General features: G+C 36.6%; 1 long non-coding RNA gene and 1 pseudogene across 1 annotated transcript in view; both read left to right on the top strand.

Annotated features, from left to right (window-relative positions):
• The window catches only part of LOC144615629 (uncharacterized), a 144,108-nt gene extending 123,189 nt beyond the window's left edge, over positions 1–20,919 (top strand). Inside the window, exon 3 of the long non-coding RNA XR_013553990.1 lies at positions 20,863–20,919. This is a non-coding gene — a long non-coding RNA (uncharacterized LOC144615629). The remainder of the gene's footprint in view (positions 1–20,862) is intronic.
• On the top strand, positions 10,892–11,340 carry LOC132680377 (COX assembly mitochondrial protein 2 homolog pseudogene; annotated as a pseudogene).
• Positions 20,920–25,622: the final 4,703 nt, after the last annotated feature.

The raw sequence follows: 25,622 nt of genomic DNA, 5'->3' as shown, positions 1-25,622 counted from the left end.
AATTTCTATGAAGTCTAAAAGTTGGGTAAGGATAAATAATATGAAGTATAGAGATACTTCTTTAAAAAACAAATTGAAAGGTTAAATGAATGATAACTGGAGAACATAATATGATGGCAGACAAAGATGAGCCTTTTCAAAACTCATAGAAGCAAAGTACTTCAATTATTTGAGAAAGAAGTTCATGCTTAAAGAAGTAATACATAAAATATTACTTTATGCAATCAAAATATTCAATCATTCCCATCTGCCTCCAGGACTAAATCCAAATTCTTTACATTGATCTAAATTTACCTATTTCTTAACATTTCCCTACTCAAACAGTTTATTCAAGGAAAACTGTTTAATGTATTATCCCTGAAAATATTCTTGTATGTGTCCTGATTTTAGTATTTGCTCACACTTTATGTCTTTTTTTAAATGCCCTTCATTTTTCTCCATGATCAGCTAAAATCTGTCTGTCTTCACAATACAGGTCAAGACTCATTTCACCTTTAAAGCTTCTCCTATCACTTCATCCCATGGAAGGCTATCCCTCTTTTAGTTTCCCCTGGCATTTGTCAAGATCTATATTATATTTGTCAAGATCTATATTAGCCTGGAACTAGCTCTAGGATTAGAACCCTGGAGATCTTGCCTTTGAAACCCTTATATTAAATACTAGGCTTTGCAGAGATGAATGTGCAATAATCACTTTTTTAGGTAAGGATGCTGCTGATGAAATGAAATGTGTCAAATTTTACATCCATATATACTGTTTGCAGGGCATTCTACAAGGAATTGTTCCTTGACAAGCCTAGAGTTACCTACATATGAGTTATCTTTCTATCACTCTAAATCCTACTGTAAGAGGTAGGCTATGGTTCTTCAGAAGATTGAAAGATACAATCTTAGAAAATGTTAAATATTGTAGATCTACTTATAAAGCAGCTAAGAAGTGATTATTATGTACTAGGCATCAAGATAGGTACCATTTGGGAAAAAGCAATCAGTGACTGTAGAATATTTCTCTATGCTATTTGTCTTCAAAATGGCTTTGTCCTTATTTACTTTTGTCCTATTTTTTATGTTAATAATTCTACAAATAGAGAATAAACAGACTAAAAGAATACATTAGGTTTTCTGACAATGATTTAATCTATGTCCTTTAGTGGCTGCAGCTACCTTTATCTCTAAAGAGATATATATTAAATATTATATTAATATTATTATTAATTAAATATATTGCATGTTTATTAATATATATTAATATAATATAATTAATTATTAAATTAATAAATATTAATAATTAATATAATATATTATTATAATAATTATATTATTATATATTATATTATAACTATATTATATATTAATATAATATATATTTATATATAATATATATTTATATATTAATATATATTAATATAATATATTTATATATTAATATAATATATATTAATATATATTTTTAAGGTTGCTGATTCTTACAAATGAAATAAAGAGAAGGGTTAAATAATCAGAATACTTTGTATTATACATGAAGTGAATAATTTCCCATCAAGTCAGTTAAGAAACCAACAAAATAATAGGCATGAAATCATTAAATAAGAACTGAACCGGCTGCAGTGGGCGTAGGGGTAAATAAATGACAAAAGAAAATATTTAAATGGTATTCGATGAAAAGTTTTTTGTTTATTTATTTGTTTTATAGCCAACAGCAAGTGCCATTTTCAGATGACAGGAAGAAAGCCTCTTGTTTTGCCACATGGAATTTTAAACCCTTCCATCACTGAGCCCAGGTCTGCAGCATAAAATAGCACACAAATGCAAGGGGAACAGAACAGGCAAAAAAAGTCTTATGAAAAAAAAAAAGGACTCCCCTAGTTGGCCAGAATGCAGTTAGTCACAGGGCTTTGAAAGTCAAATGTCCAAAATAAAAATCAAATTCTGTATGAAATAAGGTACAGTTATTCCCATGCAATTAAAAACAAATACCTTAAATAATTATGCTTTTGAAGTTAGGGTTACAAGAGATTATGACAAGAAAACAACCCAAAGCTTCCAGCTCAAAATTTTTTCAATGTTTAAGTGGACACATTTTAAATGAAGTAAGCCTTCTGATTATTCAAGTTACATATATACTAAAAATATGTTGTCTGAACAAAGCATTTATTATTAGCATAAACTTATGAAGTCACTGTAGCTACCATTCAGCAAAAGGGTAATTTTTCGGATGATTGTTAAGCAGTTCATGAATTCCTAGAAAGGCAAGAGAATTAGATTAGCAGCTATGCAGCCAGGAATAAAACCCAGACCGCACTAGGATAACTCCAGTACCTACTGCCCCTTCATAGCACACCCTCTGATGCAGGGCAGTGTTCACCTCATTTATAACCCACCACCAATTCCTTTTTTCATAATTTATAGGTATGTGTGCGTGCAGATGTGTGCTGTGTAGATACCTTTATATACCTATATATAATCTGTACATCCATATATACTATCAAGTTCTTGTAGATCTCCTTCAATAGGGTGGGTTTAGCTGTTCCTCAGTACAGCCTTTGATGGTTTGCATAAAGTCCTGAAGTAGGAGAACACTCCAGATATCATGTATCTATATATAGAGATAGAGATAGATAATATCGATGTATTGATTGATACTTCTATCTCTGTCTCTATCTCTGTATCTATATATATTGATATATAGATATATCGATATATCCATCTCTATATCTCTCTCTATCTCTGTCTCTATCTGTATCTATCTATAGTGGGTAAAATGGGGAGAGTAAGTTTATTTGTGGTTTATTTACATCGTATGAGAAGTACTTTGGAATCTTTCATTGCACCACGCCCAGAAGGTATTGGATAGAAGTTGGCAGGAGGCCAGTCAGGCAGACGCAGGTGTACAGGGCCTGTGGAGGGAGTCCTCTTCTTTCCCTTCATTCTACCAACTTGGACAAAAACCATCTTGCCATATGTAGAAGAATATTTTCAGAGGTTAAAAGAGGAAAAAAAAACTGAATTAAGGATATCACGTGCCAGCAATCACAAAACTTGAATTCTCAAAAGGATTAAAGGACCCAGGAGAGCTAACGTTCTTTAACATTCATGAAACATACCCCTGAGATTAAACGTTGATTTCTCAGGAAAAAAGCATTAACTAAATTCTGATTCAACAAAATGTTTTCCTCCAATTTAAATTTAATTCTATACAGAAAAGCTTTCTTGTTTTGCACCCAAAAAAAGATTTATTTATAGACATTCTCTTTTGCAACTATGCAAGTGCTAGAAATTATAAGTGATGGTATGCCTTTCCCCATTCTTATTCCTTTCTAGTATTCCTTTGTCTCCAGTAATTCTTCCTTCCTGTGGTATTACTCTCTCAAAAGAAAATGATGGGGAACCTGGGTGGTTGAGTCAGTTAAGCGTGAGACTTCTGCTCAGGTCATGATCTTGCGGTTCACGAGTTCCAGCCCCCATGTCAGGCTCTGTGCTGACAGCTCAGACCCTGGAGCCTGCTTCAGGTTTCCTGTCTCCCTCTCTCTCTGCCTCTCCCTCACTCGTGCTGTCTCTCCCTCTCTCTCAAAAATAAACAATGAAAAAAAAAGGAAAGAAAGAATTTACTAGGATAGAAAACTGTTATTTCATTCTTTTTTATTTTTGCTTTTATTATCAAAACCTGTTTAAATTTACTGTTAAATTTAAATCTACCTATTTAAATTTCTTCTTTTAAGAAGAAAGACGATTGTAACATTTTTCAGATTAAGTTGGCTACTATATTATAAACATCAAAAAATCTGCAGTTTAACAAATCCAGTCAATGAGCTATCGAAGTCTTAAGTTTTTCTGGTGACATTACACATTGCCAGTATTCAACTGAGACAGCTCTCTGGTACATCAAAGAATAAGGGTGGTCTCCATTATTCCAAGTACTCCACAACATATTTGTTTCAAAATGTTTTTCAGAGATTACAGTTCTATTAAATGGAGATGATCATTTGTATAATGAAAAACATCTTAACTAAAGAAATTATAATGGAAGATGTAGATCTGTTATTAACTTCTTGGCCTCAGTGTGATTTTTAATCTGGTCTGAAAAACAGAGGCTATTCGACTTGCAGATATTGATGAGGGAACAAAACCTCCCTCTCAGCTAAAATTTTGTTCATATGGATATTGATATCTTTGAGGTAAAAAGATCTGGTGAATTCCTCCTGGTCTTTCTTGGCCAACAGTAACAATACCTAGTAAGTAACAAGATACAGCTGGCCCCCAGGTATGTCTGACTCAGGTTTCCACTATAGAACATGATGGTTGTTACCCAATTGTGCTATTTTATTATGAGCACTTTCTTTTCTCAAAAAAAAAAAATGTCAAAAATATGGCAATCATAATATGCCAATCTGTCATTTAGGCAGGGGAAGAATTGTTTCCTTATAAATTCTTGATTGAATATTTTGTCTACCAGCCTCCAGAGGGCTCTCTGAGTTACAAGGTGGTCTGGCAGTCTTCTCAGATATGACGGTTTTCTTCCTGGGTGCTATGTTCTCTTCTTCCAAACACTGATACGGGGCAACAGGGTTAACCATAAATGTAGAAAACCAGTCCATCAGCCCCCAGCCAAATGCAGGTTAAAGTGGTGACATAGAGAAGAATATACTATTTTTAAGACAACATAATTCTTTTCTCTACAAGTTTAAGGTGACAAACATAGTATGTCTTATTTCTAAAGAAATGAGAAAACTGAATCTAAGTGATAGTCAAAAATGCTGATAAGCAAGTGCCAGTGGGAAGAAGTAACTATCAGAGACCACCTACACACTACAAGTGAGCCCCCCACCCAATAGATAAGGACTTAAATCTAAGTGACCTGCCCCAAAAAGAGCAAGTAGATTTCTAGTCAGGCACAAGTTTAACATATACATATTCTACTACGTATTATATGTACAGCAACATACATAAGAAAAACTTCATATGATTGAACTAGAGGATATGACAGAAAGTAAGGTAAATTTAGGATGAAAGCTTGAGCAAGTAGAGCAAATGAAAAAGATTAATTCCCCTAAAGTCTCTCAACCCCCAGGTTCCAAAACAATTCTCATATAAGAATCATAATGTAAAAATTTTCTAAATGCCAGTAACACAATAATGCATTTGTAGTAATTTCAAAAAAAGGGGGGGGGTGGAGGAAACAAAAAAAGATAATGCCCAGTTGCCCACCAAGGATCTGAAGTCATACTTAATTAGGATGGGCCCTAATCCTATAAGATTGGTGTACTATATAAAGACACAAGACTCAGACACACAGAGAGAATCCATGTGACAAAGGAGACAGGGGTTGGAGTCATGGACCTACAAGCCAAGTATTACCAAGGATTGCCAGCCACACAAAAAGCCAAGAGAAAGGCATGGAACATATTCTCTCCTAGAGCCCTCAAAGAGAACATAGCCCTGCTGACTTCTTGACTTCTGATTTGATTGGTTGCTTCCAGAAAAGTGAGAAAATAAATTTCTGTTTTAAATAAACCGGATATACCAAAATAAATTTCTGATTTAAAGCCACCCAATTTGTGGTACCTTATTACAACAGCTCTGGGAAACTAATACAGGGAAGATACTCCCAGTGATTCCATCCAGAAAGTATCTTCTCTTCAGAAATGTTTGCATAGTTCTGAAATTCTCTAATGGAAATAGAAGGAAATAAAATGTAACATCTGTGAGTGGCATAATCTTACATCAGGGGAAAGCTAACAGTGTTCACTTTGAATATCAGAAGAGAAATGGCTAGTGCAGAAGAAACACTGGTGATAACCGTGAAAGCATTTTAATTAACATATCATTTGATGCAAACAAAGGAACATATGTGTTATTCCAAAGCATAAAACTATAACAAATATGCTTGAACCACCACAGAACCCAGGAAGAGTGGTAGGAGATGAGGAAGGGAGCAAAATAGCCAGATTATACGGGATTTTGTAGCCCACATTGAGGACATAATCTTTCACTTGAGTAAAAAAGAGGAGCCATCCTAGGATTTGATGCAACTTAGATTTTAAAGCTGAACACTATGCAAGGGCCATGACATAAATATCTCTTCTATACCCAAAGCTTGGGTGCAGTACTGTGTTTCCAAGTTGATTGGCCAAATGATAGATGAGCCCTTTTATGCAACATTGTTGCCTTCACAAAAATGTTCAGGATGAGAGAGCTGAAAGGCCAGCCTGCCACTCACTTAAGTAAAGTATAATCCTTATAGGAAGGCAGCATTATATACTGACTGAGACCACAGACTCTGGAAGCAAGCTGCCTGGATATGAAACCCTGTTCACCATATGCAAGTTTCAAATCATCAGTTTCCTCATTTTAAAAATCCCTACTTCCTAGGACAGGGGGAGGTGATGTAAATACTAAATGTGAAATTGTATCAAAAGCCATGGTATCATCTTGAAACAGAATAAGAATTCACTTGTAGTCATATGATATATCATAGGATAGTTGTAAGGATTTAATGAGATAATCCAAGTAAGCACACATAGTAAGCACTCCATAATATATGTATCTGTGTGTCATTATTATTGCTGTTGGCAAAACCAACTTTCAAAATACGTTATTAAACATTATGCATTTTCAGGCAATAATTTAATAGACTCCATTGTAGTTAGCATGCAGAATGAAAATGACAATTACAACAATTACAATTTCCATTTTAATCCAACGCAGTTCAACAGAAGATTAGATACTTGTATGAACACTAATAATGTTTGCAGAAAATTCATGACAAAAGAAATTGCAGGCATCTAGAAAAAGGGTCAGAGGAAGAACATAAAACAGAACCTTTCACAGTTATTGATATCATTCTTTTAAAATGTACACAAAATGTTTTCTTTGAGTCATCAGACATTTTTCCTGCAACGCACTGTTTACATCATATTTATGGATGAAGATATTTTACTAAGATCATATAAAAGGAGATAAAATTGTCCTTTTGATCCCTACCCCACCTTAATCATACCTCATGCTCAAGAATCAAATAAACCCCAAATGGAATATTAGCCATAGTCATTTTGCAAATCAACTAACAAATATTTAATTGGTTTCTTGAAAAGATATATAGAAGGCTTTAGTGGAGTTTTATCACATTATGACAAATTCTGAAATAGATTGGCATCTGGGTAAATTGAAATCTCAATATAGATAATATTTTTCCCTATAATCACTTTGCAATGAGCAACCTACCATTTTATCTTTCTTTACCTAGAAGTTCTAGAGATTTTGCCCTTTAATTTAATGTCTAAATTGATTCCATTCTCTTCCCACAACTAATGACCACATTTGGTTCATTTTCAATAAAACTTAATGACTAAATTAAAAAGGTTAATCAGGTTTAAATAAAGATGAGGGTGACATTTCTTCCATATTTGTCTGGCTCCCAACCTGCTTTCTGCTAACTTTGAATTCTGCCTTCTGTGAAAATTATGCCCTCTAAAAACACGTGTTGTGAAAAAGGCCATATGGGGCAAAATTGAGTTTTGGCATCCAAAATGTAAGAATATTTTAAAATAAAAACATTATAACAAATGAGGTAGCCATTTAATTAACATTTTAGGTAGGGGTCATTGCTTTTCATTTGGATGAAGAGAAACCAAAAAGAAAACCCCAGGAGAAAATATAACATCAGAATACTTTACTAAACACTAAAAAAATGGGCATGAGACGGTAACATGAGGTCTAAACTGAATCCCATTGAAGGCTGTAATTAGCCCATGCTTTCGTATTTTGTACAATACAATGAAGCACTATTTTACCCAATATATCTTAATTAAAAGCAAAAACACAATACAACACAAAGCTACCATCAAAGAGGCGTTATTGGCACTCACATAATACAGAAGATGGGGAAGGATTTTGTTTTCTTTGTTTGGCAAGAAAATTGGAACTAGGCATTCTATTTTCCACACAGCTCTCAATATAGAAGCATTTGTGTACCAAAAATTGCATTTGCACTGTAAATTATATGGATGAAAGCCACAGAGAAAGAGATAGTTTGTTGTTTTATAATTCAATAGTAGTAATGCTTGGATTTCTTTTCTTTCTTTTTCACAAAGAAAATAATTATTGAAAGCTTGGTTTCTACCACAATGTGTTAGTTGAATATTCTAATGTACATGTTTTATATTCCCTTTTCACTAGGATGCATTAATTATGCCGTGGCATTAAAATATACACACAAAATAATTTTCCTGTCACCTCAATTTTAAATTTTCAATATCAAAGAAACCAGACTATCCACTGTGGTCTGTTCTTTATAATTTGCTAATATGAGGGAAGAAAAACAATGAAGTAAATTCTAGCCTTTAACAATTATGAATAAATTCTCTCCCAGAACCCAGTTATCTCTATACCGAATATAAGCACGAATGTAAGCAATGAATATAAGTTGATTTATATGGCATCAAATACCCATGATGTGACCATTTATGAAGAGATTTTAACGAACGTAAGTGAACCAATTGAAGATTAAAAATGAAAACAGAATTCTCAATAATCTGTATAGAGAAAGATAACCCAAATACCAGTCAACCATAAGACAGACCATATGGAGTATTTGAAGTTCAAACATCTTTTATTTTACATCTGATATCTAAGATGTTATTTCTATCAAATTCCTCAAGGGTTTATAAACTGCAATGCCTTACCAACTGGGGAACAAAATGCACAATGGTATACCAGCTATTTCCACACAGTGCTGAATGAATTTCTCTAACTTATCATAAACCTTAAACTCAACTATGAGAGCTGGTCATTCTAACTGCCCTTGGAAAGTGGGAAGCAGGCGAAAGGTCAAGAAAGTACAGCCTATCACTAATATAATCTAGATGTATTAATTACAGATGAAGAATCAGATGAACTTACTTTCTCCAAGCCAAATAGATAATACCAAAGGGAAGACCAGAACCCAGAACACCTATTTCCCAAGCTCTTTTCTTTGATACCAACATTACAAAGATGAAATGCTATTTTATTTATTTATTTATTTATTTATTTATTTATTTATTTATTTTTACTTTAGAGAGAGAGACAGAGCTTGGGGGTCAGGGGGAGTGGCAGAGAGAGAGAAAGAAAGAGAGAGAATCTTAAGCAGGCTCCATGCTCAATGCAGAGATGGACACCAGGCTTGATCCAACCACCCTGGGACCATGATCTGAGCCAAAATCAACCAACAGAGCTATCCAACTCTACAAAAAATAAGCCAAATGACCAAAACAATCTGGAAGTTGTGAAGTAGGATTCAAGTGCCTATCCCAAACTTCTATACCATCCTTGTGATAAATGTACCATGTGTTGCCCCATGGCATAGTGGAAGAAAAAAATCCTACAAATGTGCCAAGGAGAACAGAAAACTAATGGTCTTCAGTGAACAGTTCAGAACTTCATCTGTGTCTACTGGAAGAATTGTGGCAACTAACCTAAAACTGTGGAAAGTGAAGGTCTTTAATGAGATGGAATAAGAAGTTTAGATGGATTAAGCAGCTTAGGAAAACTATGAAACTAAGGTTTGCTGGAGAGTGCCTGAATCTAGGTCATATGTAAATCTTGATTTTAGCAATAATAGATTAAATCGTCAAAGTGTTGGGTCTGATAAATGTGGCTGAAATAACAGGATGGATATTCAAATATAAATCCATTAGTACAACACTTAGTTATGTCATAAATACCTAATCAGTGAATATTAGATATCGTTGATGATTTTATCACAGTGTAGCAGAATGCATTTGTGAAGATACATTCTTCATTAGATTCAAATGTTGATGAGAAAAACTGTATCCACGGCAGAGCAGCGCCTGCTAAAGATCAGTGGGAAATAAGTTGGGTTGAAAAAGTTAAAGGAGAAACAAAAATGGGGAGATAAGTCAAAGGCTCAAGTCTAAAGACATGGTACATAAAACTACGTAACACCATGAAGTAGTCTCCAGTGGTGTGCTTACGTAAACAAATGTCCCCCTAATCTGCAGGAGGAAAAGAAAAGAGAGTGGTGGAGAGGAGAAAGACTGTTCTGCTTCTCCATCCCTTCTAGCTCCCCTGTGTGTTTAGACTTATTAATGAATCCATCAGGAAAAGGTCATCTGTAGAGGCAGAAAAGTGGAAACGTTCTGCTCTAATGATTTATACTGCATAGTTTCCTTACTGGTGTTTTTAAGGGCAAAGTCTTCCCGAGTCAGTGTTAAGTTTGCTTCACTTTGAAGCCATTAATAACCTATTACATATTATTTTTTTTTCAATTAAATGAAGTATCTGCTTTTTTGGTTTTCATAACAGGAAATATATTTAAAGAACTCAATTGTGCAAACTACAACTGTGAATTTCATAGCAATATGTTTGTGGCCCTCTTAAATCCAAATTTCCAATTTACCAAATTTCAGAATTATTGGCCAATTTTTGCATAGGAAATCTTAAAGATAGGGATGTGCCATCTTTGTATTCTTTTGCTGCCCGAAGTCTAACAAGGTGACTAGTATATAGTAGGTACTTCAAATATATAAGGAATAAATATATGTGTAAACATGGAAATAAATGTTAACATGACAGAACCTTAAAGGATTAGATTTTATCTCAAAATGATTTTATTTTTTTATGTCGTGATTTAAAAGCCAGTGGTTCCTCTTTTATCATATACTTCACATACTTTTTCTCTGTCCATTTGCTCTGGTATCTAGGATTGCCTAAAAATAGTAATAGTTGGCCTGTGGAGGGCATGAGAGACTTCACCAATGCGAACCTGCCCAGCTCTGGTGCCCAGGTCACCACTTTTTGGATGGGGAGTCTTGGCTGGTGACTTTTACTTCAGCCCTCCCAGTGCGGCCACAACTGGCGTTGCTCTGCTGTGCTCCATCACGTTCTCCTAAAGATGCATCCCGACTTATCTCGACACTGGCCCACTGAAGAATACAATGTCTTCATTAACTGGCTTAGGGAGTGTCACAAAAATTATAGCATTTGGGAAATTTTTGGTCATTACAATGATCCTGATCAGGAGAGGAGAAAATGCTTGAATAGTGAAGACACAGAAAAGAAGACCAAGAGCAGGGAGTATAACAATGCATGCAAAAAAGATGTGTGTTTTGTTTTGTTTTGTTGTAAGTGAACTCCACACCCAAAATATGCCTGGAACATACCACCCTGAGATGCAGAGTCGCATGCTCTTGGGACTGAGTCAACCAGGTGCCTCTGAAAAGGAGTTTTAATCCTGCAGAGGAATCTGAAAAACAAATTACAGGCATACCTTGGGAAAAAAATAGTGATAGTTGGCTTTGTTATGAATGCTATGATACCTCCAAAATTCAGTCTGGAGAATAAAAATATATCCACCCTGAGTGATCTAGTCACCTTTATATGTATTTGGAAAAACTTGGTAGGTAGTAACTTTTTTTCCCCAAATTCTAACTCAGAGAAATCCCTGCCTTTTTCCTATATACATATGGGACTCCTCCAGATCCCAGACATAGTAAAACAGACATTCTGGGACTTGAGTTCTAACTTGAGTAACTAGAGGATTTGAATTCTGTAGAATAAAATACAAAAAAAGTCTTGCATCTGTATACGTTGTGCCTCACATTCCTTAAGTAACTTGATTTGATTCCAGTTGAGATTGTGGAGGGTTCAAACAGGGCTTTCATGTTTGCTTGTTTTTAACCGCAGAACACCCCTGTATTCTAAGAAATTTGACAAATGAGTGCAGGACAGCAAGTCAATGCAGACTGGACACTGTCTTTAGAAAACCTCTGTGCAGATCTGTTACCACCTTGGCTGCTAAAACATTCAAGCACTGTAGAAACAGTGAGGAACCTAAATGAAATGGTAAATAATTGTCCTGTCATCTGAGCATAGATACGTGTTTGGAATCAGTATGCTTCCTGTCTTAGTCTGGTGAGATTGTCGTAACAAATTACCATAGACCAGGTGGTTTAAACAACAAAAAATTATTTTTCTACAGCCCTAGAGTCTGGAAAGTCAAAGAACAGGGTGCCAGCCTGGTCAGTTGGTGGTGCACGCTCTCTTCTTGGCTTGCAGACAGCCATCTTCTCATTGTGTTCTCACATGGGAGAGGAGAGATCTCTCTCTTTTCCTCTTCTTATAAGGCCACCAACCTCATCTGGTTATGACCTGGCCCTTAATTACCACCTGAAGATTCTCACTCTAAATGTAGTCATATTAGGGGCTGGGATTCAACATAAGAATTTCAGGGAACATAATTCAATCCAAAGCACTTCCCTTAACCAATTTCAGTTGCAAAGACCATGTGGGATAAATGAATGAATATAGACTGAAAAACGGCAAGGCCAGAGTCCGTTTGAGAATTAGCAAAGTCACTTAAATTGAAATTGTGTGGTACCTTGAGCCATTGTTTTTGCAATATTACAGATCTGACAATGGCAGATATTGGAAAAATGTGACCTAGTAGATGTTCTTTGTTTGATACAAAATTGTTGAAATAAATCAACAGGTATTTTCCCCGATTTTAAGTAAGTTTTAATGTAATCTTCAAGTTACCCCTTCTGGGCGATTCTGAGCATCTGAAAATAGCCATGATATTTTTCCCATTATAATTTCCTCTTCCTACATGTGAGTGTGCCCCAATCCCTTTCTTCAACATGCTGATTGCTGCCCTTAATGCTGCTATACTATAGCACTAATATGATGCTCACTTCAGTTAGAAGCTTTCTGCATATCTTGCTTTCATTTCCTGTTCTATTTGCTATAAACATAGTTATTTCCATTCTGTTGCTTTCAGTCACATATGGCATTTTGAAACAGTTAAATAAAGAGATTATCAATATTAGATCTATCTCAGCTGTAAAACCTACATTTATAGAGAAATATGATCTATTCAATTTCATTTCTGAAAGCCCAGCATCCAAGCGATGGTCATAAATTCACATGATTACCCTAAGCATTAGATTTTGCATTTGGATCACTATTTAACTAGAAAAAGAAATCAAACATTCATGCAAGCAAGGAAGCAGCTCTCTATTAATGACATGTGCAAGGAAACTGAAAAATATAAATGATTCTGACCAAGATCATCAATAAAACTTGACACTCAAACAAAATGACTCTATAGTATCTCCTTTGGGGACAGAGAGCATGAGAAGAATATTAATATTTTGCCAAATTCAACATTTTTCAGGAAATCACTTTCTGTGTTACGAATTTGTCAAGAAAATTGTAAAAGAGTAAAAATGATATATACTATTATCTGTAAAAATGCAAAGTACATATTGACCAATATTTAATTGAAGACTTCCTGAAAGAGCTTCAATAACATCAATTATTTTAAGCACAATATTATTATAATCAAGTCCGATTCAGAGCCTAAGGAATGATGTACGCAAAACAGTCACTTTAACAAATAAAACTTTTTAAAAAATCATAATCTTATTGGTTGCAGATTATAAACAAGTTCATTTAGAACATTCCTGCAGTGAAAAGGAATGATGCTTGCAGATCTGAAAAAATACATATGACAAATTAACATGGCATTTACTTTTTGTTATGATCTGGAAAGAATTCTGAAAATTATTATTTCACTGAAAAACAAATGCATTTGTTTTTCTTCCTTCAGCCCCTCTCCTGAAAATAATAGTCCAACTTAAACATGAAAGCAAAAGGGAGTCATCAAAGGGAGTTCCTGTCCTGACACTCCAACTTCTCCATGGTTGTTCTGATAGTATATCCCTTAAGAATGTTTGGGGACTGGGGTTCCGGAAGATGGCGGCGTAGGAGGACGCGGGGCTCACAGCGCGTCCGGCCGATCACTTAGATTCCACCTACACCTGCCTAAAGAACCCAGAAAACCGCCAGAGGATTAGCAGAAGGGAGTCTCCGGAGTCAAGCGCAGACTAGAGGCCCACGGAAGAGGGTAGGAAGGGCGGCGAGGCGGTGCGCGCTCCACGGACTGGCGGGAGGGAGCCGGGGCGGAGGGGCGGCTCGCCGGCCAAGCAGAGCCCCCGAGTCTGGCTGGCAAAAGCGGAGGGGCCGGACAGACTGTGTTCCGACAGCAAGCGCGACTTAGCGTCTGGGAGGTCATAAGTTAACAGCTCTGCTCGGAAAGCGGGAAGGCTGGAGGACAAAGGGAGGGAGAGCTGCTGAGCCCCCGGACGGCAGAGCTCAGCTTGGCAGGGAACAAAGGCGCCAGCGCCATCTCCCCCGCCCATCCCCCAGCCAAAATCCCAAAGGGAACCAGTTCCTGCCAGGGAACTTGCTCGCTCCGCGCAAACACCCAACTCTGTGCTTCTGCGGAGCCAAACCTCCGGCAGCGGATCTGACTCCCTCCCGCTGCCACAGGGCCCCTCCTGAAGTGGATCACCTAAGGAGAAGCGAGCTAAGCCTGCCCCTCCACCCCCCGTGCACCTTGCCTACCCACCCCAGCTAATACGCCAGATCCCCAGCAACACAAGCCTGGCAGTGTGCAAGTAGCCCAGACGGGACACGCCACCCCACAGTGAATCCCGCCCCTAGGAGAGGGGAAGAGAAGGCACACACCAGTCTGACTGTGGCCCCAGCAGTGGGCTGGGGGCAGACATCGGGTCGGACTGCGGCCCCGCCCACTAACTCCAGTTATACACCACAGCACAGGGGAAGTGCACTGCAGGTCCTCACCACGCCAGGGACTCTCCAAAATGACCAAACGGAAGAATTCCCCTCAGAAGAATCTCCAGGAAATAACAACAGCTAATGAACTGATCAAAAAGGATTTAAATAATATAACAGAAAGTGAATTTAGAATAATAGTCATAAAATTAATCGCTGGGCTTGAAAACAGTATACAGGACAGCAGAGAATCTCTTGCCACAAAGATCAAGGGACTAAGGAACAGTCACGAGGAGTTGAAAAACGCTTTAAACGAATTGCAAAACAAAATGGAATCAACGATGGCTCGGCTTGAAGAGGCAGAGGAGAGAATAGGTGAACTAGAAGATAAAGTTATGGAGAAAGAGGAAGCTGAAAGAAAGAGAGATAAAAAAATCCAGGAGTATGAGGGGAAAATTAGAGAACTAAGTGATACACTAAAAAAAAATAATATACGCATAATTGGTATCCCAGAGGAGGAAGAGAGAGGGAAGGGTGCTGAAGGGGTACTTGAACAAATTATAGCTGAGAACTTCCCTGAACTGGGGAAGGAAAAAGGCATTGAAATCCAAGAGGCACAGAGAACTCCCTTCAGACGTAACTTGAATCGATCTTCTGCACGACATATCATAGTGAAACTGGCAAAATACAAGGATAAAGAGAAAATTCTGAAAGCAGCAAGGGATAAACGTGCCCTCACATATAAAGGGAGACCTATAAGACTCGTGACTGATCTCTCCTTTGAAACTTGGCAGGCCAGAAAGGCTTGGCACGATATCTACAGTGTGCTAAACAGAAAAAATATGCAGCCGAGAATCCTTTATCCAGCAAGTCTGTCATTTAGAATAGAAGGAGAGATAAAGGTCTTCCCAAACAAACAAAAACTGAAGGAATTTGTCACCACGAAACCAGCCCTACAAGAGATCCTAAGGGGGATCCTGTGAGACAAAGTACCAGAGACATCACTACAAGCATAAAACATACAGACATCACAATGACTCTAAACCCATATCTTTCTATAATAACACTGAATGTAAATGGATTAAATGCGCCAACCAAAAGACATAGGGTATCAGAATGGATAAAAAAACAAGACCCATCTATTTGCTGTCTACAAGAGACTCATTTTAGATCTGAGGACACCTTTAGATTGAGAGTGAGGGGATGGAGAACTATTTATCATGCTCCTGGAAGCCAAAAGAAAGCTGGAGTAGCCATACTTATATCAGACAAACTAGACTTTAAATTAAAGGCTGTGACAAGAGATGAAGAAGGGCATTATATAATAATCACAGGGTCTATCCACCAGGAAGAGCTAACTATTATAAATGTCTATGCGCCAAATACCTGAGCCCCCAGATATATAAAACAATTACTCATAAACATAAGCAACCTTATTGATAAGAATGTGGTCATTGCAGGGGACTTTAACACCCCACTTACAGAAATGGATAGATCATCTAGACACACGGTCAATAAAGAAACAAGGGCCCTGAATGATACATTGGATCAGATGGACTTGACAGATATATTTAGAACTCTGCATCCCAAAGCAACAGAATATACTTTCTTCTCGAGTGCACATGGAACATTCTCCAAGATAGATCATATACTGGGTCACAAAACAGCCCTTCATAAGTTTACAAGAATTGAAATTATACCATGCATACTTTCAGACCACAATGCTATGAAGCTTGACATCAACCACAGGAAAAAGTCTGGAAAACCTCCAAAAGCATGGAGGTTAAAGAACACCCTACTAACGAATGAGTGGGTCAACCAGGCAATTAGAGAAGAAATTAAAATATATATATGGAAACAAACGAAAATGAAAATACAACAATCCAAACGCTTTGGGATGCAGCGAAGGCAGTCCTGAGAGGAAAATACATTGCAATCCAGGCCTATCTCAAGAAACAAGAAAAATCCCAAATACAAAATCTAACAGCACACCTAAAGGAAATAGAAGCAGAACAGCAAAGGCAGCCTAAACCCAGCAGAAGAAGAGAAATCATAAAGATCAGAGCAGAAATAAACAATATAGAATCTAAAAAAACTGTAGAGCAGATCAACGAAACCAAGAGTTGGTTTTTTGAAAAAATAAACAAAATTGACAAACCTCTAGCCAGGCTTCTCAAAAAGAAAAGGGAGATGACCCAAATAGATAAAATCATGAATGAAAATGGAATGATTACAACCAATCCCTCAGAGATACAAACAATTATCAGGGAATACTATGAAAAATTATATGCCAGCAAATTGGACAACCTGGAAGAAATGGACAAATTTCTAAACACCCACACTCTTCCAAAACTCAATCAGGAGGAAATAGAAAGCTTGAACAGACCCATAACCAGCGAAGAAATTGAATCGGTTATCAAAAATCTCCCAACAAATAAGAGTCCAGGACCAGATGGCTTCCCAGGGGAGTTCTACCAGACATTTAAAGCAGAGATAATACCTATCCTTCTCAAGCTATTCCAAGAAATAGAAAGGGAAGGAAAACTTCCAGACTCATTCTATGAAGCCAGTATTACTTTGATTCCTAAACCAGACAGAGACCCAGTAAAAAAAGAGAACTACAGGCCAATATCCCTGATGAATATGGATGCAAAAATTCTTAATAAGATACTAGCTAATCGAATTCAACAGCATATAAAAAGAATTATTCACCATGATCAAGTGGGATTCATTCCTGGGATGCAGGGCTGGTTCAACATTCGCAAATCGATCAACGTGATACATCACATTAACAAAAAAAAAGAGAAGAACCATATGATCCTGTCAATCGATGCAGAAAAGGCCTTTGACAAAATCCAGCACCCTTTCTTAATAAAAACCCTTGAGAAAGTCGGGATAGAAGGAACATACTTAAAGATCATAAAGGCCATTTATGAAAAGCCCACAGCTAACATCATCCTCAACGGGGAAAAACTGAGAGCTTTTTCCCTGAGATCAGGAACACGACAGGGATGCCCACTGTCACCGCTGCTGTTTAATATAGTGCTGGAAGTTCTAGCATCAGCAATCAGACAACAAAAGGAAATCAAAGGCATCAAAATTGGCAAAGATGAAGTCAAGCTTTCGCTTTTTGCAGATGACATGATATTATACATGGAAAATCCGATAGACTCCACCAAAAGTCTGCTAGAACTGATACATGAATTCAGCAAAGTTGCAGGATACAAAATCAACGTGCAGAAATCAGTTGCATTCTTATACACTAACAATGAAGCAACAGAAAGACAAATGAAGAAACTGATCCCATTCACAATTGCACCAAGAAGCATAAAATACCTAGGAATAAATCTAACCAAAGATGTAAAAGATCTGTATGCTGAAAACTATAGAAAGCTTATGCAGGTAATTGAAGAAGATATAAAGAGATGGAAAGACATTCCCTGCTCATGGATTGGAAGAATAAATATTGTCAAAATGTCAATACTACCCAAAGCTATCTACACATTCAATGCAATCCCAATCAAAATTGCACCAGCATTCTTCTCGAAACTAGAACAAGCAATCCTAAAATTCATATGGAACCACAAAAGGCCCCGAATAGCCAAAGTAATTTTGAAGAAGAAGACCAAAGCAGGAGGCATCACAATCCCAGACTTTAGCCTCTACTACAAAGCTGTCATCATCAAGACAGCATGGTATTGGCATAAAAACAGACACATAGACCAATGGAATAGAATAGAAACCCCAGAACTAGACCCACAAACGTATGGCCAACTCATCTTTGACAAAGCAGGAAAGAACATCCAATGGAAAAAAGACAGTCTCTTTAACCAATGGTGCTGGGAGAACTGGACAGCAACATGCAGAAGGTTGAAACTAGACCACTTTCTCACACCATTCACAAAAATAAACTCAAAATGGATAAAGGACCTGAATGTGAGACAGGAAACCATCAAAACCTTAGAGGAGAAAGCAGGAAAAGACCTCTCTGACCTCAGCCGTAGCAATCTCTTACTCGGCACATCCCCAAAGGCAAGGGAATTAAAAGCAAAAGTGAATTACTGGGACCTTATGAAGATAAAAAGCTTCTGCACAGCAAAGGAAACAACCAACAAAACTAAAAGGCAACCAACGGAATGGGAAAAGATATTTGCAAATGACACATCGGACAAAGGGCTAGTATCCAAAATCTATAAAGAGCTCATCAAACTCCACACCCGAAAAACAAATAACCCAGTGAAGAAATGGGCAGAAAACATGAATAGACACTTCTCTAAAGAAGACATCCGGATGGCCAACAGGCACATGAAAAGATGTTCAACGTCGCTCCTTATCAGGGAAATACAAATCAAAACCACACTCAGATACCACCTCACGCCAGTCAGAGTGGCCAAAATGAAGAAATCAGGAGACTATAGATGCTGGAGAGGATGTGGAGAAACAGGAACCCTCTTGCACTGTTGGTGGGAATGCAAATTGGTGCAGCCGCTCTGGAAAGCAGTGTGGAGGTTCCTCAGAAAATTAAAAATAGACCTACCCTATGACCCAGCAATAGCACTGCTAGGAATTTATCCAAGGGATACAGGAGTACTGATGCATAGGGGCACCTGTACCCCAATGTTTATAGCGCCACTCTCAACAATAGCCAAATTATGGAAAGAGCCTAAATGTCCATCAACTGATGAATGGATAAAGAAATTGTGGTTTATATACACAATGGAATACTACGTGGCAATGAAAAAAAATGAAATATGGCCTTTTGTAGCAACATGGATGGAACTGGAGAGTGTGATGCTAAGTGAAATAAGCCATACAGAGAAAGACAGATACCATATGGTTTCACTCTTATGTGGATCCTGAGAAACATAACAGAAACCCATGGGGGAGGGGAAGGAAAAAAAAAAAAAAAAAAAAAAAAAGAGGTTAGAGTGGGAGAGAGCCAAAGCATTAGAGACTGTTAAAAACTGAGAACAAACTGAGGGTTGATGGGGGGTGGGAGGGAGGGCAGGGTGGGTGATGGGTATTGAGGAGGGCACCTTTTGGGATGAGCACTGGGTGTTGTATGGAAACCAATTTGACAGTAAATTTCATATATTAAAAAATAAAAAAATAAAAAAATAAAAAAAAAAAAGAATGTTTGGGGACTAAGACATATAGATGTTATAATTGAAAACCAAACAGGGGCTAATGTCCACCACGGGGGAGATAATTAGAAAAATCATGTATTGGGCTACTGTTGTGAATGATAATCAAGTAGAGCTCTATCATTTGATTACAAGCCTCATTCAGTAGAGCCCACGTGTTCTTGGGCATGAAGTGATTAAGCAATAAGCATGCTGAGCTGCTGCTGGGCGATAGAGGGATGGCAGAGATAGGAGGGATGGCAAGGAGTTGTTTATTAGCATAGCAAGGGAGTGTCACGCTGCTGAACAGTAGACAAGAGAACCAAACTGAAGAACAGTGTTCAGAGAAACTCAGAAAGGACACCATGATGTTGCATAGTCATTGCTGGTATGAAGCAGTAAAATGGGAAGCCCGTATTTTACAGATCATTTTCTTGCCATTGGAAATAATAGATTTGATAAAGACTGATCTTTGAGGTAGCGTAAGCATAAGTTATGGTTATCGTAACTAGTAGGTGTGCCATTTTCAAATGCATGCCCACTCCACTAATAAATGAGAAACTCCTTGATTGCGGTCTTGGCACTGTTAAAATGTTGCCTGATAAATTCTGATCCACCAGGTTTGAGGGCCTCAGGCACATGTAAACATAAACACCTTTGAAAAATCAGCACTATCTTCTCTGAAGCAAAAACAGATATCTGAGCAGAACACTGAGGGATAAGAGTAACCTGGGATGCATAAAATAAAGTCCAGAGCAGACGCAACAAAAGCAGAACATTTTGTTGGCTCCACCCTTAAGCAGGCCAAAATTGATATTAAAATCCACTATATATTCTTTATAGCGCATTTAAATGTTGACAAAATTTCTGGCTCATGGATCTGAATCGAAGGAACATCTTGAAGAATTTGTTTCTGTTTTTTTCCAAATGGAAACTCTCTCATAATTTATTTAAGGACTTTCACAAGATTCTTTTGGTATGAGTTAAGAAGAAAATAAAAGACTAGAAAATCTTTGGCCAAATCTCACTTAGTATACAACAAAGATCTCTTTGATATTTATTCCAGCATATTACAAATCTTAGTCTAATATCTGAATTTTTATCTAATCATCCATAGGATAATTTATTTTTATTTCCTCATTTCCTCCATTTCATCTTTTTATAGGATGTCCTTTTGGTGTGGGTGAAGCGTGGTCCATATAGTGTAATGTCATCTATGCGGTAAGTGCGTTTGGTTCTTAACGTTTTACAACATACTATCAAGTAAGAAAGCTATAGCTAAGAATCTTTCACATTTACATATGTTCATCTTCACAAACCTCACGTTTAAACTCCCTAACTATCAATTATTAAATTAGGGGGATAAATACATTCTTCGTGGCCAGCAGGAATTTTTTGAATAAATATAATGAAAATGTAAGGCAACCTAACACTATGCAAATGATTTGGCCTTTAATAATAATAAAACATGGGACATATTCAAGAATATGAAACTTCCTAAAGCCGTGTGCTGTATGGAAACATGTAAGAAAGTGTTTTTACTTTCAGGGAACAAGACAGTGGGGTAATTCTGAAAAATGTCTGGTAATTCTGATTGCACAGATCTTCAGAAAATCTTTCATATTTCCTATGAATGAATGTGTTCCAGTAGGGTTAACTGTACATTAAATCCTGTATCTCACATTAGAGATTAAAGGATATAATTCTCTAAATTGTAGTTATTCAAGTTATATGTGTTTGAAAAGCTACTGTTTGTCATTTTATATGTTATACATATTTAGAATACTGCCATAGCCAACATTCATAACACAAGTATAAAATCACGTGAAATAATGACAATAAAAAGAGATGTATACTCAATTATGTTTTTAATGATTAAGGTTTAGATATTTTTTCCATGACCCTTTTTCTTTTCTGAAGCTAGATTTAAATTTTAAGTCTCACCTTTCGGCTCTAAAGACTCTAACAGGAATGCTCAAGAAATATTTTTAAAAAGAGAACTAGAATATATGACATCACTTTGTATCTGTCATATTTAGTGTTATAAATTTTAAACTATATCTCTTGGATTCATTTTTGGCTACAAATGCATATTATAGTTGAAGAATGCCTTACAAAATAATAGGTATGTTCAAAGATAGGAAAGAGCCTTAGAATGTTCCTCTCTCCACTCAGAGATGACATGAACTCCATCTTCAGGCTGTAATCTACCGACCCAGTCATTGATGTCTAACAGACATAGTTTCCCACTTAATAACCCCTTAAACTTTATCTCTTTGACCCTCTGCTTTAATACCACACTTTCCAAACACTGCAGGATATCAAAAGAAAAATACAGAATTACTTGGCATGTTAAATTACTATTCCCAAAAAATGTCCTGTGGAATTTTTTGTGAGATAATCAATATATCTTTGAAAGCCTTAAACTTACATAAATGCTGAATATATAATTTATTAAATTAAGTTTCTCTACAAAATTTTCCCAATAGTTGCATCAAATTAGTTCTTGAATTCTCACTACCAGTACGGTAACCTGTATTAGGGTTCTCCAGAGAAATAGAATGAATAGAGTGTGCATACATATATAGAGTGAGATCTGTTTTAAGGAGTTGGTTCACAGAAGAGTAGGGAATGGTAAGTTCAAAACTTGTAAGGAAGTCCAGCAGGTTAGAAATTTCAGCAGGAATTGACTTGCAGTCTTGAGTCTGAAGACAATATGAATGCAAAATTCCTTCTTCTTCAGAGAACCTCAGTCTTTCTCTTAAGGCTTCAAATGATTGGATGAGGCCCACCCACATCCAGTAGATTAAAGAATAATCTACTTTATTTAAGGTCTACTGATTTCAATTCACAGCTGAACATTTTTTTTCATGGCAACACATCTAGGCTGGTATTTGACCAAACAACTAGGCACCATAGCCTAGCCAAGTTGACATTTAAAGTTAACCTTCATACTAGCTAAGTCATCATACTAGCTAAGAAACTATGCTTTCTTCCCTTGTCTTCCTGAAAATCACACCAAAGCAACAAAGAAAAGGAACACCACCCTGTAACTTCAATTTTTTAGGGAAATTAGGAGGCAGCTATAATAAGCTGCCTTCATCTTACATGTGAGGGCTGCCAACAGAAGCTTAGATGGACACAAGCCATGAAGGAAGAAATCATAAGAAAGCAGAGAGTTCAAGAGGCCCTATCAGGGCAGTCCTCTGACTGCATCAACGAAGATGAGGGGCTCACTCAGAAGTGCAAAATCTACATCTCTTGAACAGGAGAGAACATGATCTCTGGACCAGATATGATAAAGAGAAACAGAAGTTGCGGGATGTTGTAGGAGTGCACAAAGACACACACAGAAGCCACATTGGTAGGAAGCAGTCTGTCTCTATGGCAGCAGGAAGAGAGCTTTTAAGTTGTGAAGGCTGGAATGCTGCCTAGGATCCTTTCAAGCTACTTTCATAAGAACCATCTACAAATATCTAGTTTAGGAAAATGTAACTTATTCAGTGATAGGTACTAAAAAAAGATATGGCACAGAATCAGTATATAAATACTGTAAAAATGTGGTAAAGATCACCAGATTAACCAACAGATTAAAAATACTCAGAATTCTTTCATCTTCCACTTCATATATTTGTAGGGCTCCCTCTCCATCTCACTCGGCAAAGCTAGACTTGAGAAGAACCTGTGAAGCTCAAGATGATATCTCTTCCCATTACCTCTGACTTCTAAACCTTTCTGTCCCCTAGCCATCTTTCTTTTCCAAGAACATAGAAGGCATAGTCATCCCTCAAAGACTTTTCTTGTTCTTTCCTCTGCCTAGCATATTCTCCCCAAGACAGCAATATCACTCACTCCCTTATCCCCTTCAAATTTTAATCAACTGTCACCTTCCAAGGGTGATTGTCACAGGTGACATTATTTAAAATTGTGACAAACGCATCAACATTCCTTATTCCTCCACTGTGAGTGGTATTTCCCTGCATAATACAAGTCACAACCTGATATAGTATTTTCACAAAACTTTTATTTTATTCTGTATTATCTACTGCTATATCCTCAGTGCCTGCTACAGTGTAGGAATTCAAAATACATTTTTTAAAAAAAAAATAGTGAATGTACACTCTTCAGACAAATGTTTCCACAGAACAGATAAAGGGTATGCCCAAGCCTATTCTTAAAAATTAAAAAAAAAAAACTGAATTCTTCACTTCCATGAAGGAAATTCAAAAAGAATAAATTTAAGAATGTAGGACAGAAAGAGAGGGACAAGGAAAATATGCAGTAAGATTACTGGGTGCAGACAGGCGCAGTAAGAAAAAAATAAACACATATAGAAAAATGAAATTTGAAATTTGATGAAAGAGACACCTCAGAAAATCCAATAAAGAACATATGAAATAGAAACAAGCAAAACAAGCAAAAAAGTAATAGAAAATAACTGTGTATACAGATTAAAATAAACAAAATGTGGCATATCCATATAGTGAAATGCCACCGACTCATAATAAAGGAAAAAACCATACTCAAAATACAGATGAAAGAAGTCAGATATAAGGCCTACATATTGTATGATTTCATTTCTGTGAAATCTGGAAAAGGTAAAACTATAGTAACAGCGACATGGATCAGAGATTGCCTAAGGCGAAGGGTGGGGGCAAGAATTGACAGCACCCAACATGAGAGAGGTTTTGGGGGTCATCAAAGCGTTCTAAAATTTGACTGTAATGGTTATTGTACAACTATATACATTTGCCAAAACCCACAGGACTCTATGCTTACACTAAAAAAAAATCCCAATAATTCTTTTTGGTTTTGCTATTGATTAAGGATTAGAGAGAAAATAATGTATTAAGAAGACAGGCAAATAATACCTAATATACATATAATTAAACTTCTCTAAGAACAAGGTTCAAATAACATTTAAATACATAAAATCAAGAAAACTTTTCTGAAAGAAATTTATTCTGGTTTATTTATTAACTTATTAATTAAAGAATATCATTTACTATATATCAGGCACAGTATTAAACATTTTTAAAATGATAATATCATGACAACCTTCTTTGGCAAATCCAATTATTTTCCCTGTTATACAGATGAGGAGACTTAAATACAGAGAAGTTAAATAATTTTATCAAGTTTCAGCTAATAAGTAGCAATGCCCTTTGTACTTACATATTAATAGCCACATTATTTGGCAAAGCAAACTGAGTAGGATGCTCATCACCAGACATATGTTAGTAAAATTACTAGAGTTTAACTATAAGTAGCCAAGGGAAAATAACCAGATATCTAGAAGGGTAAAAAATAAGCCTGGCTACAGAAAAAGTCAATGCCAGAAGACAGTAGAAAACATTATAAAATAAAAAGATAACAAAAACAAAAAAGAAAGCCCGTTTATAAATTTTATAATAAGTGCAGGTGTCATGAAGTCATTAAAATTTAAAAATGAACAGATTCAGAAAATACTGTTCACATGAGCTCCTCTTAAAACTAAAACAATTGAGCAAAATGATAAAAGGGCAATTTAGACTAAAAGGCTAGGTGGTGATTAGGGTTCTTCAAAGAAACGGAAGCCATAGGATGTTTGTGTGGAGAGACAGAGAGACAGAGAGATTGTAAGACTTTGATTCTTGTGATTTTGGAGGCTGGTGAGTCCAAAATCTGCAGGGTAGTTAGATAGGCTGAAGACCCAAGAGAGCCAGTATTCTAATTCAAGTCCTAAGGCAGTCTGCCTTAGAGCTAAGAAGGGCCAATGATCCAGATGAAATCTTAAGGTAGTCCTCTTCTTTGGAAGAGGCCAATGTTTTCGTATTTTTCAACAGATTCAATGATTGAATGAGATCAACACACATTGTACAGAACAATCTACTTTACTCCTAGTCCACTGATTTAAATGTTAATTTCACCCAAAACATTGTCACA

This window comes from Panthera onca, chromosome A1, assembly GCF_046562875.1.
Source record: "Panthera onca isolate mPanOnc1 chromosome A1, mPanOnc1 haplotype 2, whole genome shotgun sequence".
In the NCBI taxonomy this organism is placed as follows: Eukaryota; Metazoa; Chordata; class Mammalia; order Carnivora; family Felidae; genus Panthera; species Panthera onca.
The sequence above is the reverse complement of the archived record's forward strand: the minus strand, read 5'-3'. Positions and strand labels throughout refer to the sequence as shown.